At 39.6% G+C, this 14,027-nt stretch overlaps 1 long non-coding RNA gene across 15 annotated transcripts in view; it reads right to left on the minus strand.

Moving 5' to 3' along the window:
- Positions 1–7,933, minus strand: part of LOC141653029 (uncharacterized) — a 31,971-nt gene extending 24,038 nt beyond the window's left edge. For 4 of the 15 annotated variants that reach the window (XR_012547310.1, XR_012547305.1, XR_012547307.1 and 1 more), the window contains exons 1-7: positions 7,466–7,932; positions 6,520–6,690; positions 3,056–3,137; positions 1,781–2,352; positions 1,203–1,690; positions 747–900; positions 123–192 (exon numbers count right to left, since the gene is read on the minus strand). This is a non-coding gene — a long non-coding RNA (uncharacterized LOC141653029). Of the gene's footprint in view, positions 1–122; positions 193–746; positions 901–1,202; positions 1,691–1,775; positions 2,353–3,055; positions 3,138–6,519; positions 6,691–7,465 lie in introns of all 15 variants that reach the window. The other 11 variants (XR_012547314.1, XR_012547318.1, XR_012547306.1 and 8 more) reach the window with 11 other exon arrangements.
- Positions 7,934–14,027: the final 6,094 nt, after the last annotated feature.

The raw sequence follows: 14,027 nt of genomic DNA on the forward strand, positions 1-14,027 counted from the left end.
CACTAATCAGATAGAAATTATCAAGCAAACAAAAACTCTAATCTAACAGCAAAGAAGCTTCAATCACATGAGCTATTAACAGCCAGATGTGTGGTAAGTGGTAACAATAAATTTGGGTTTACCTGGAGAGGACAACTCTTGTGCACAGCAATTGTCTTTGGGAAGGATCACTTCAAGGACCGAATTAAAATGCTGGTAAGACATGAAACGCTGGTGACTTAGGATAGGCCAAAGTGTGTTTGATGAAACGTCATCACGTGTTTTGTGACTGAAATCATTTGAACTGAATTAAACTGGAATATATAACAAAACAAATCAAGTCTAAAAGAACAAGGCCCAACCATGATGAAATATATAACAAAACAAATCAAGCCCTGCCATGATGAAATTCACCATCTAAAAATCCTGACCCGAAGAGAGTATCAGCTATTCATTTCATGTACAATCATAGAAGGTTAAAATAGTTGAAAGTATGTCTTGAGTGACTCATAAGTCATAATAGTCTAAAATCCTATTTTCCATCCACGACGATTAAGTGGAGTTGATACAAGCAAGAAAGTGATAGTACTTGAAAAAATACCAGTAATCAGTCTTCATAACCACATTCTATGTTATCATACTCAATTAGGGTATTTGACATGAATGAGCATTTGGGCGTTATGTTCCCCTATAATAAGAAAATTCTTATTTTTCCGGCGTAAATAAAGTGACCAAGATAGAAATACCAAAGGTATTAAGAATAATACCGGGACTCCACCTTTGTCAAGTAGCTGAGTCAAGTCTCTAATGTTTCACTTTCACCAAGTCTTCTGCCCTCCCCCTTGTCTCACTTCATACTAGATGCCATGGTGAATGCAGTAGATGAATCCAATCATGATAAGTAGATAGCAATTCAAATAGCTACAACATAAACAAATAGAGTCGAATCAGTAGTTAATTTAACATCAATGAATCTGCACCATTGAAAAGACAAAGGAATCTATCACTTGTAATATTCAAATTTTCCCATCTCAAAACTAATCAAACTTTCAACAAAGCCGGCTGTAAGCGAATTGTATTCGTAAATGGAGCAAAATAGAAATAACGACATTGATTTGGTTGGAGCTTGGGTACCTATAAAACAAGCCCAATTTTTCATCTTTTCATATCAATCGAAGTATTAAAAACATGGACAAAAATCCACATAAAAATTAGTAAATTACCATCAATGCATCATTTCTTGTACTTATTTAGCCCATTTGTAGTGTCTTTTAAGTCATAATATTGCATTCTAATTTCTAACTCTGTGTCTTCTTTTCAGCCATCTTGTCCTTTTATCAATTCAAGAGCGGCTTGCCTTGTTGCAGTTGAAGAATAGTTTCCTCTAAACAGCACTATCTTCAACCTAGCTTATCTTAAAAAGCTTATACTTAGTCTCAACAACTTCAACTATTCTCGAATACCCTCTGAACTCGGCCAACTTTCTAAGTTACGAACTCTTAAGCTCTTTGATTCCGCATTTTCTGGCCAGATACCAGCGGAAATTTAAACATTGTCCAAGCTCTCCACCCTGCATCTTGGAGAACTTTCAACTCGAACCCAATTGCTCAAACTCCAAAATCCAAGCTTTGAGAAGTTTATTCAAAGCCTCACTCATCTAAAAGATCTCCATCTTGGACATGTTGATGTGTCATCCATTGTGCCAGCTGTCCTGCAAAACATGACCACTTTAAAATGTATATTTATCGTCGAGTGTAATTTGCAGGGTAAGTTGCCACCAAATCTTTTCCACATACCACACCTTAAAATCCTGGATTTGAGTTTAAATGACAATATTGGTGCATCTCTTCCTGAGTTTCAAAGGCATAGTCCTCTCAAATCATTTCTCTAGTTGACACATCATTGTCTGGAGATTTGCCAACTTCAATCGGAAGACTTGCTCATCTGGAATTTCTCATATTGTCCGGCTATCAATTTTCGGGATCCATTCCATTTTCTCTGGGTAACATGACAAAGCTCAATCGCTTGTACCTTTCTTTAAATGATTTTAGTGGTGTCAAAGCTCCATCCCAGTTGCTCTGGAATCCCCACCAGCACCAAAGGACGAGAGCAATGCAGACTCAGGATCAGTTGACTGGATTGTTAGATCATGTGGGTGTGCAAGCCGGATTCATAATTGGCATTGTCATTGGGAAGCTATACATTACTGACAAGTGACAAGTACCATGAATGGTTTATGGAAACGTTTCAACAGAGGCCAAGGAAAAAAGTGAAGAGAGCAAAAAGACAGCACCGTGGACATTGAATCGCTTGTCTAATGCCTTCAGTCTTGTACCTCACTTGCAGCAAGTCTTCCATCAAAATTGGGATGTACTGTAACAGGACGGTTAGGATAAAAGTTCAATATTCAAACGTAAATTGTATCATTTCAGTGGCAGCTTAAGATAGGTAAAAAAAAAAACTTAATTTTGTAGATGACGACCAAAATGCGAAAAAAAAAAATCGGTGTTCAATGACCCAAGCAGGCCTGATTTGACAACTATAATGAAATTTTCATAGTCAAAAAAACGTGTTCTTGACAGTTTACGTCATGGAAGAAAAAAAAACCCTTAACAATTAGGTTTCTCGCGATGTTACTTGGGAGAATTAGATACGGTCATTTATGGGAACCATTAACATATGACTTATTGACTAACATGCAGAAAAAAGAAGTACGACTAGAACATAAACTGGTTACAACCCCATCTAAATTACATGGCATCTAGGTACACATTTAAATTAACAGGACTATACTTAAACTAATTCTTAGGGCTAATTCTTATGAAATACTTCATCTGTTTACTCCGTTTGGATACATTTGATTAAAGTACTCTTCACATATATTACCCAACTGTATGGAATTGGAGTAAACGATGGGAGTATATATTTGTGGGAAAACATGCTTTCTAGGCATTGCAAATTCCTACAATAAACCAAACGAACACGAATTTATGACCATAACAGACAAAGGCATGAAGCATTTTATTCAAGGGTACAACCACAACAACAATGCCTCAATGGCTCAACTCAGTTTTACCTTTGTGTTAGCAGCACAAGGAGGTTGTTTCCAAATGATCCAAGATGAAAATTGCGCCAAGAACTGCGTCAGAGGACCGCTACTACACGAGAAAGAAGCAAAACCACTTTAGTAAGCGAAGCCGCTTTAGTAAGCCATTAAGAGGACGATACTTTGAAAATGTTATATATTGTTCTTAGCTCACGGTATGCTGGTGTATATCTAACCTCCTGTTGCAGATTATGAGGCATTAAGCCCTGACACGCCTTAACATTGATCCCTTTTAAAAAAAATTCGGTTGACTACATTCAGACAGTACAAAATTCAAATGGAGACGGATTAATAAGAGAGTGAAAATCTCACCATAATAAATTTTAGAGATATTCTACATAGTACCCCTATATTTGTTCTTCTTTTAAGCACGGGCGGACGCAGGAATTTATCGAAAGGAGGCACAAATTTTTTTCCGATACATTATTTTTTATTTTAAACCGCATTTTTTATTACGGATTTTTTTTTCCTCCCGAAAAATAACTAATTTTAATAATTTTTTAGTTTGAACAAGTGGTTCAATGGTAGAGGAGATGGTATGTAACCTTGAGGTCAAGGGTTCAAACCCTGGGAGAAACACATATCTTTTACATATAAATGGTGCTTACTAACGAGATGGGCCTTGAGATCATTACACCGTTTAACAAAAAATTATTTAACAAAAACCTAGGGCACCAGGAATCAAACCTCGGCCCTTTCAACGGTCAACTAAAGCGCTTACCAACTGAACCACATAAACCTATTGATCATTTCTGTTACTTATAAAAATTTTATCCCTAAAAATTCATGGTGGGCACGTGCCCACCCGGGCCCCCTAGATCCGCCCATGCTTTTAAGGTACCCCTCCTTTTGCACTGAAAAACGTTGACGGGTTATAATTCATGGTTAGAGTTCAGAAAGCAACAAATTTTATTTTTTAAATTGATCATTTAGACAAGATCTTTGATTTAAAAAAAAAAAAATATCGCCACTTTCTAAACTCGTCTTAGGAGTTATGGTCGGTCAAACTATTGCAAACGATTAAACTTTGATTGACTATATCTATCGGTTGCGAGTTCCGAAAACACAATTTTTTCTTTCCAAGTTGATTGTCTTCACGAAATCTTTGGTTTGGTAAAGAATCGTTGTTTTCGGAATTTTTTGGCTAAGAATTATGGCCAACTAAATATTTTTGGTTCAAAAAGACGCATACGCGTTAGAAAATGAAAATGCATAGAAATACCGTGTAGAATATCCCTAAATTTTAAAACTATCACATCCCTCGAGCTCAAACTTGACATTACTGGTTAACTCTTGTAGGTCTAATATCACCTCAGCCAAACGCGAATGGGTAGCATTGATGATGTTGACTGTATGGAATCCGTCAACCTTTGACAAGTAGCTGAGTGGTCATTTACATATTCTCTGCAATTTTTCTAGCCCTCAATAACACATTACTAACCACTGCTGCCACATACAACTACTCGCACGCACCATTGTCTATCATACACACGAACCAGTGGCGGAAGGAGAGAAGATACACACATCTGTCATATATACACACGAACCAGGGATCGTTTGGAAGTATTTAACATTAAGGGTAATAACTTCCAAGGAGAACTTCCTATCCCGCCGGTGTCTATAAAGAGTTACGATGTCTCAAGCAATTTGTTTTCAGGAGTAATACCGAAAAAAATAGCTTGGCTACATCTCTAATCAAGCTGGATTTGTCCAGCAACAACTTCAGTAGCCAGCTGATACCTCATTGCATAGGAGATCAGCTTGGCAATTCATTACAAGTTTTGAACTTGAGAGGAAATAATTTCCATGGCAGTATGCCCACAATTTTCACATCGCACTGCAATGTAAAGATGATAAACCTGAGTGAAAATCAATTGGAAGGGGACCTGCCAAAGTCATTGGAGAATTGTACGAGGCTTGAAGTTCTCGATATAGGAAAAAATCATATAAATGATACTTTCCCATCATGGTTAGGAAGCCTCCCCAACGTACAAGTTTTGGTTCTGAGCCACAACGGCTTTCATGGAAGCATATCTGATCACGATTTAGGTTGTCGATTTTGTACTCTGCGTATCATTGATCTATCACACTTTACATTGGTGACCTACCATCGAGATATCTTCGAAATTGGAGCAACATGATGGCTGTGAAGGAAGGACAATCTGAATCATATAATACAAGGATTACTTTTATAGTGGGAGCGGATTTAGTTGAAGAGGGAATCGTATTTTTTGAGACAGTTGAATATTCGATGACAATAACAAGCAAAGGCAGTGAGAGACTTTACTCGCAGATACTTGAAGTCTTTAGAGTCATCGACCTCTCCAGCAATATCTTCACAGGCAAGATTCCAGATGCCATTGGCGAACTCAAAGGGCTTCAAGCACTCAACTTATCGAACAACAATTTAGATGGCAGGATTCCGGCCTCAGTGGCTAACATGATAGATCTGGAGTCCTTGGACCTTTCTCGGAACATTCTCTACGGAGTAATCCCGCAAGAGTTGGCGCAATTAACATCTCTTGAGGTCTTTGATGTTTCCTACAATGATTTAGAAGGTCCCATACCACAAGGAAACCAGTTTGACACCTTCCTAAGTGGCTCTTATGTAGGAAACTCAAGACTGTGTGGAAACCTAATATCTAAAAAATGTAACCATGCAGAAGTTCCGGAGTCCAAGCCAATGACTAAGGACGAGAGCAATGAACACTTCAGATTTGTTGACTGGGTAGTTAGATCATGCGGGTGTGTGAGCGGATTTATGATTGGTATTGTAATTGGAAAGCTCTACATTACTGACAAGTGACAAGTACCATGAATGGTTTATGGAGACGTTTCAACAGAGGCCAAGGAGGAAAGTAAAGAGAGCAACAAGGCAGCACCGTCGACGTTGAATCTGCTAGTCTAATGCCTTTAGTTATGTGTTAAGCAAGTTGTCTCTCATGTTTTACCTTATACACCCTATTATCAAATATAAGTATACTTCTAATGAATTGTTTTCCTTATTCATTGCTCTGTACTATCAAACCCGAATGTTTCTCCAAGTAACTTTTTTTTAGTCAATTGACAGCAATTTAAGGTCATAAATACCATCACAAGAATTAAAATTTCAAGGAAGTCTCCTAATGTACTCTCTCACAATAAGATAATGTGCAACATAACATATAACACACTAGAAACAGACAAAAAGAAAAAAGAATAACACGGAACAAAAAATAAATTATTATCTATCATGTGAGAGCTCTCGAATTTGATTGAAACAATTTCAGGCAAAATCAACAATTAGATATAAGCTAAAATACAAAGAAAAATCACAACTTTCTGCACAATCAGATAGAAATCATTAAGCAAACAAAAAAACTAATCTTATAGTACGTTTCAGTCGTATGCGCTATTAACAGCTAAATGTGCAATAACATTCAATTTGGGCTTACCTGGAGAGGAGACAGCTCTTGTGCACAGCAACTGGAAGGATCACTTCAAGGAACCCAGTTAAAATGCTGGTGACGATATGAAATGCTGGTTACTTGTCATAGGCAAACGTGTGTTCAACGAACCTTGATCAAGTGTCATGTTCTTTCGGACTGTTTTGCAACTGAAACCATCTAAATTGAAATAAACTGTAATAAATAACAAAACATATCGAGTCTGAAAGAACATGGCACCGCCATGATGAAATTCATCATCAAAAAAGACCGGCCCCCAAACAATATCATCTATTCATCTCATGTACAATCATAGAAGGTTAAAAACTTAAAATAGTCATAAGGATGTCTTCTTTCCCTTATTCATCACTATGTGCATCAAACCTAATGTTTATCCAAGTATGATATTTCATAAATATCCTCCTCGAACACACAATTTCTTACTCCACAACATTATCCCCGTGCCTCAAGATTATCTCAAATTCGGGGTAAGAAGTGCCCTATGTACGTAACCTTACCAGCAACACAAATAGGTTATTTCCAAATAATCCGGAATGAAAAAAAAAAATTAACAACTGCATCAAAATGACTGCCACTCCAAAACAAAAAGATGCGCAACTAGCTTAGTGAACCATTTTGCTTTATTCGATAATAAACGAGAAATTTCTCACTCAACTTGGCATCATTACCATCAAAATTAATCCATAATTATCAGAAGAAACGTAGTTAACAAATCCATAAACTAAATTTAATTGTTAAAATTTCTTGTAAAATCAATTATATCATTAATAATCTAAAAATGCAAAGAAAATTCACAATTTCCTGAACTAATCAGACAGAAGTCAAATCATCGATCAAAAAAATACTAATCAGACAGTAAAAAATGCAAAATCATAAGCAATGAACAGCTGAATGTTTTAAGATAAAACGAGAAATGGGGAAAAATCGGGCGTACCTGAGAAATTGATTCGTCTGTCGTTAATCATCTTTGATTTCTTCGAATTTGATGGAAGCATTGCCCAGATAATGCATATTCAATTGGAAAAATTGATTTGGGCGAAAATTCCGTCTAATTCGGCGGGAAAAATAATTAATACGCACGCAACTACAGTCTATAGTAGTTTAGAGCATCCGCAAAGGTGGAAAAATAGCTTCCCATATGCACCCTCTCTCTTCATGCATCCTCATTGTTGCACCAACCTCCCCATTATTTGAGGCTCCACTATTTTTAGGGAAGGTCCCCAAAAAAAAGTAAGACAATTTGTGTTACTTTGGGAAGGTTCCAAAATATTTGTGTGTGAATTGAGGAGCTTCGCATAAATGTAGTTATGAAATGGGGAGTGTAAATAAAAAAAGTTAGTGGAAAATGAGGTGGACGAATAAGAGAAGGAATGAGAAAATATGGGGAGCTTCACCTTTGCGGATGCTCTTATACTGGACTGGACTGGACACTGCAGTACTGTAGTAGTGAAAGAAAACAAAGAGTAAAGTATAGTAGAAGGACCTAAACTATGTAAAAGGCTAGCTTTAAGGACCCAAAATTTTATAGTGAAGCTTTAAGGACCTGAGACTACATCCTCCGTTAACTTTAACGAACTGATGACCCAACTATTCTACTTGGAAAATTAGATACTCATTAATCATTTCCCAAATACTTTAATTTTCATTTAACTTCTTATCACATGGTGTTTTTGCTTATTACATGGTGTTTCTTTCGCTGACATTCGGAACTAAGAGTTTCTATTTAATCACAGTGTTTTTTTCTTTCATTTTTAAATTCAATTTCGAGTTATTTGGTGAATATTTATCTTCGGAAAGTCAATATTTTTTTTTATTTTGAATTGTCTATAAATTGTGTACGGAGTATTAATTATAAGATTATAATTCACTATTTGTAAATCAGCTCACACTTATGATGCTTTTTCTTTATATAAGTCATTCTCACATTGGGGTGACGATGAGTCGAGCCGAATTGGACGAGCCTATATGTACTCGAAAAGCTCAGAATCCTGCTCGGCTCGAGCTTGAGCTCAACATGGCAGTGCGACCCAAGCTTGGGACGCGGTTCGAGAGTTGTGTTCCACCGGAAGATTGAGTTCGGCTCGTCTCGAGTTTATTTTTCCATTGTTTTATTTTCACAAATTAAATGTAAAATACATCAACGCGTTGCAGAGTGATGGCTATGAACTATAAAAGACACAAAAATGTGTGATTCGTGTGTGTATTTTTATTAAAAAAATGTGCCAATTTAAAGCTTCTACCAAAAATTAAAAGGAACTATAAAAGAACAAAAATATTAGAACCCATATATATTACTATAGTGTATGTGAAAATTGAAACTCATATACAAAACACAAATAACATTATACCTCCAGTTGTACAATAGCATCATACAACCAAGTTATATCATATCAAGCTTACGTGTAATTTTGTTGAGCTTTCTTAAAGTTAATTTTTTTTATGTTTAAGTGAGTGAGTTCAGAAAATTTATGATATAGCTCGGGTTTTTTAAAACAAAACTCCAAAACTTTATTATATAGCTCGAGTTCTAGAGCATACAACTGGGTACAACTGGTTGTAGGATCTATTAACTGTAAACAAAAATACGTAGTAGTAAAAATGCAAATTGTAGACTAAAAAAATACGGTATTGATCTTCTAGCAAGCTTTTCGAGTCAGAAAATGGAAACGTGGTTAAGATTTTTCTTTTTATATCAGTCATAAAAATAACCGATTTGAAAAGAAAAAATTGACGCATTCTGAACTCGTGGTTAAGAGTTACTGTTGGATATAATTCTGTAATTGAAAATATTATATTTATAAGATTTAAAGGGTGGAAAAATAAATAGATTATAAAATAAATAAAAAGCAATACAAATCTGGTGCATGATATCAAATGAGCAAAAGACTTTATGAAAACTATTGTGAGAGACTATGGAAATAAGAGATTTATTAATGGGGTTAACTGGTTAAGAGCTTATCACTAATTGTGAGCTAATGGAATTATAATTAGAAAAGCCCTCGTATATTATATTATTATGTCTAGTTCCAACAAGGCAACAAGTATCAAAGTAAACAAAAGTACGTTAATTTGGACGGAAAACGTGACCCGGGTCCTTAAAGCTTGGCTTTTGAAGTTTAGGTCCTTATAGCTACATTTGTGTATAGTTGAGGTCCTTAATTGTATGGTTTACTCAAGAAACAAAAGTGAAAAATCGGTTATAGCAAACCCGTTCTACACAAATTCTCGTGTTAAGCGGCTCTATACAAAAGTTTGGGTAGTTTTTTTTTTTTGGGTTCAAACGATTTGTTAGATGAGGGCTCGAGCGAATAAAAAAATAAAAAAAAAAGTTGCAAATGGTGTTGAAGGTGAAACTATTTGTAGAAAATGGGTCCAGGTTATGATTTGTAAAACTCATTTGTAGAAAAATGTCATGTTCTTTTGGATTGAAACTATCTGAACTGAGCTTAATAGAGCTGAATTGAACTCAACTTAATGGACCTGAATTCAACTAAACTGAACTGCATGTTCTTTTGGATTGAAACTATCTAAACCGAACTTAATAAAATTGAACTGAACTGAATTGAAATAAGCTGAAATTAAGTTTAAAAGAATAGGGCCAAAGTCATTACTTCAAATAGGGACTTTACTCTTGGAATTAAACACAAATAAGTGTGAGATATATTGTTTATTTCTTTTTACAGTTATGGGTCGTTTGGTTACCCACTAAGGCTCCGTTTGGCAAGACATTTCAGGTACCTGTTTTGACTGAATTAGCTTTTTTGATAAAAGTTTCAGGTAGCTTATTTATATGGATGTGTTTGGCAAGTAGTTTTTTTGCCTAAATAAGCTACCTGAAATGAAATGCTACCTAGAGTAGCATTTCACATTTCAGCTACCTGATTCTTGGTAATATTACGTTTTTGCCCTTTCAATTTATAATATACTCCCTCTATTTTTTTATATATGACTTTCTCACATTTCGAGACACTCTCTTCTCTCTTCAATATCTCTTAAAATATAAGACTAAATATTATGATATGTATACTCATATGAAAGAGTTTTTCGTAAGGAATTTAATGGTACCATTTCTATATTTTTTAAACAAATATGTTTTTGTAAATATTAAAGTCAAAGGCTTACCTCGTAAATGCAAAACGTCATATATAAAAAAGTGGAGGGGGTATTAAATAATTATTATATCCTTTTACGTCATTTTACCAAAAATAAGCTACATTTTCAGTTAGTTTGGCAAACAATTTTTTATATAATCAGTCACCTTATCAGCTCCTAATTTTCAGTTACCTTATCAGCTACCTTTTCAGGTTTCAGTTAGCTTTTCAGTTTTCAGTACCTTTTCAGGTTTCAGCTACCTTTTCAGTTCGTTTTACCAAACAGAGCCTAAACAACACGGGAACTTAAATTCATGTGAATTGCAAAATAGGTATGTTGTTTGGTTATCCCAATTCACATGAATTGGAAGTTCCCATGAATTTAAATTCCTCCATAATGAAACGAGTTTGATGGGGCATATTCTGCACCCGCTGACCGAGTCAACATATTGAGCAAGGTCAAAGATATTCACAAGCAAGTCAACGACTTAGACAAACTTAACTGGACGCGCACTGTCGGCTTGTCTCTTGGGTCCGGCCGGGGCAACTAGCACCGGGGCACACATCCGCGAACTCATATCCAAGACCCTCGGCGGCGAGTCAACAGGGCCCGCCGGCCTGCCATGGGTCCCTCGGCCGAGGGTAGATCAGTCTTTCCACCTGCTAGCCACTTGGCCACTTGGCCACTACGTGACAAAAGGTGAAAGTCTATAAATACTCCTCAACTCTCATTGAGGAGAGGATCCATAATTTAACCTAAGAATCACTCTTCATCTGGTAATATCTTCCTTATCTCTCTACAAAATATACTTCGCCAAGTAACAACAACTTATCTCTTTAAGTCCACTGACTTGAGCGTCGGAGTGAGTACGCTCGGCCAAAGCCGAGCCCTCAGTTTGTTCATTGTTTCAGGAGACCAAAAGGAGGATTCAATCAAGGACGTCATTCTACAAGCACGGGTGGTAACAAGTAATCGCTCTGGAATTACACCGGAACAATTGGCGTCGTCGTGGGGGAAAGACACTAGAAGCTAGTCACATTCATTTCCAAACAAAAAAAAAAAAACAAAACAAAAACCCACCCAAAAAGCTAAGAAGATGTCGAAACAACAAGAAGTATTCGTGACCGACGAAACCGATTCTCGCCAAGATGATACCGTCCACATTGCAGGGTTGCGCAACCCTCCACCGGCCGAGTAATTCAACCGGAGTACGGGATGCCAATAATACCAGATACGCCGCCGCCCGCCGACCAGGTCACCATCATGGGACATGTGGTTGATGCAAAGAAATCGAAGCCGCTCCCGGACCTAACCGTAGTACGCCGACTCACACCTGTCACACCGACAAGAGCGGCGGAACTCGTCCAGAGACCGGGGCCCAAAATGTGACTCCGAGAAACTTGAACGGAGCATTAGGGGAAGACCGACTGTCGTCAAGACGCCGGGAGCCCAGAGTGCTAGTGGTAGACACGAGTCCTTCCCGCACTCGGGGAGGACGGCTTCGCCCGCAAAGACCGACGAGGCACGCCCGCAGGAGTGAAAGAAGTCCGACTCACCGAGTCGGAGAAGAAGCCCGACTCACGTAGTCGGAGAAGAAGCCCTTCCCGCCACGGGGAGAGGAGCCGGACTAGGGATGCGAGGAGCCGATCGCCGCGTGTCGTTCGACACGTGGTCGACACCCCTCGGCGCCACGTCCCTAGAGACCCCGGTGCCGACTAAGATAAAGCTACCACCCATATCATACAAAGGAGAAGGCGACCCACCCGACCACGCCGAGGCTTTCGAGTCTTACATGTCGGTTTGGGAGCAACTTGATGAGGTTTGGTGCCGAGTCTTCCCGACGACACCGCATGGGATGGCACAAAGTGGTACAAGGGATCGCCCAACGGGTCGATATCTTGTTATGGCGACCTAAGGGACATATTTTTAGCCCAAAAGTATTCTTGCAATAAGAGGAGGGCCGTCGAGACATCGGATCTCCGACTATCAAACAGAGGGAAGCGAGTCTCTCGAAGTTATGTGAAGAGGTTCAACGCCAAGGTTCAGCAGATTCGTGAGTCGAGCAACAGTGAACCGACGCCTTCGATCGATGAAAGGCCTCCGAGAGGAGACTTAAAAATGAGCTCATCAAGTGCGGCGGCTCGAACCTAGACTCCGCCAGAAAATGGCCGACTGTGCCATAAAGGTGGAGGACTACCACAAAACTGGGTAGGCCGGCAAGGCCGGGCACTCGAGAGAGAGAAAAAGCCACGGGAGGACAACCCGGACGAAGGACGCCGTGACAATAATAGGTCACGGTCGACAGATCCGCCGGGAAACGAGAACACGGCGGGCGCCGGGGAGTTCAGGACCGTACTACCGTAAACGGTTCAATGGTCACACCCCTTGGTCGTATCCGCCGCCGAGGTCTTCGCCCGAGCAAGAACGAGGGTCGAAGTGGGAAAGGCCCCCGGTGCCGAAGGGGACGGTGACACGAGCCGATCGTGAGTACCACGGCCACACCGGTCACCTTATCGACAACCGCCGCCATCCGAAGAATGCCATCAAGAGCGATCCGGAAGGGGAGCCTCGGCAAGTATGTTGCCAAAGGCCAAAAGACTAATGCCGGCGGTTCAAATAAGAAATCCGTCTTTGAACGGATAGGAGTGATCCATGTTGTCATCGGGGGCAACGAGAACGGTGGGTCCGCTCATGGGCACAAACGGCACCTGAACGAGCCGTATCGGGCCATCAACTTTGTGCCCAAAAAACAGCGATCCCCGCTTCCAACATCCCCGATATGACTATTGGAAGGAAGGACTACGAGGGAGTCATCGCCCCTCACAGCGACCCACTCGTAGTCCACTTGGACATATCCAACCACCTGGTCAAGAGGTGCTTGATTGACACAGGCGCCTACACGAACATCATGTTCAGGGAGTGCTTTCTCAACCTCGGCCCGAAAGTCGGGATTTGAGCCCCCGCACGATCCCTTTGTACATGCTTTTCCGGGGGCCGCCTGGTACCCCCGGGGTCAATGGGACACGGTGATGTTCGGCGAGGGGAATGCGCTAAGAATGTCCTAGCTGAGTTCGTGGTCATTGACGGCTCGTCCGCCTACAACGTTCTCATAGGCCGAGTCACTCTGAGCGAGGCCGACGCAGTGATGTCCATCCGGCCCCGACACCGATGAATGTCTCGGACCGGGGAAGCGCATAAGCTCGTCTCCAAGGACGAGAAGGACGAGGTGGTCAACGTCCGGATATCTCTGCAGAGGATGCAACATGCAATCCTCAAAGTGGCAAAGAAGTCGAGAAGGGGAAAAGCCCATCCTTACAACGGGAGGGCGGCCTCATGGATGCAATCGACGGCTAATCGGGAAGGTCCCTACAAAGTGGTTGAAGAAATAAAGTGGGTACACACCG

Source organism: Silene latifolia, chromosome 4, assembly GCF_048544455.1.
Source record: "Silene latifolia isolate original U9 population chromosome 4, ASM4854445v1, whole genome shotgun sequence".
Lineage (NCBI taxonomy): Eukaryota > Viridiplantae > Streptophyta > Magnoliopsida > Caryophyllales > Caryophyllaceae > Silene > Silene latifolia.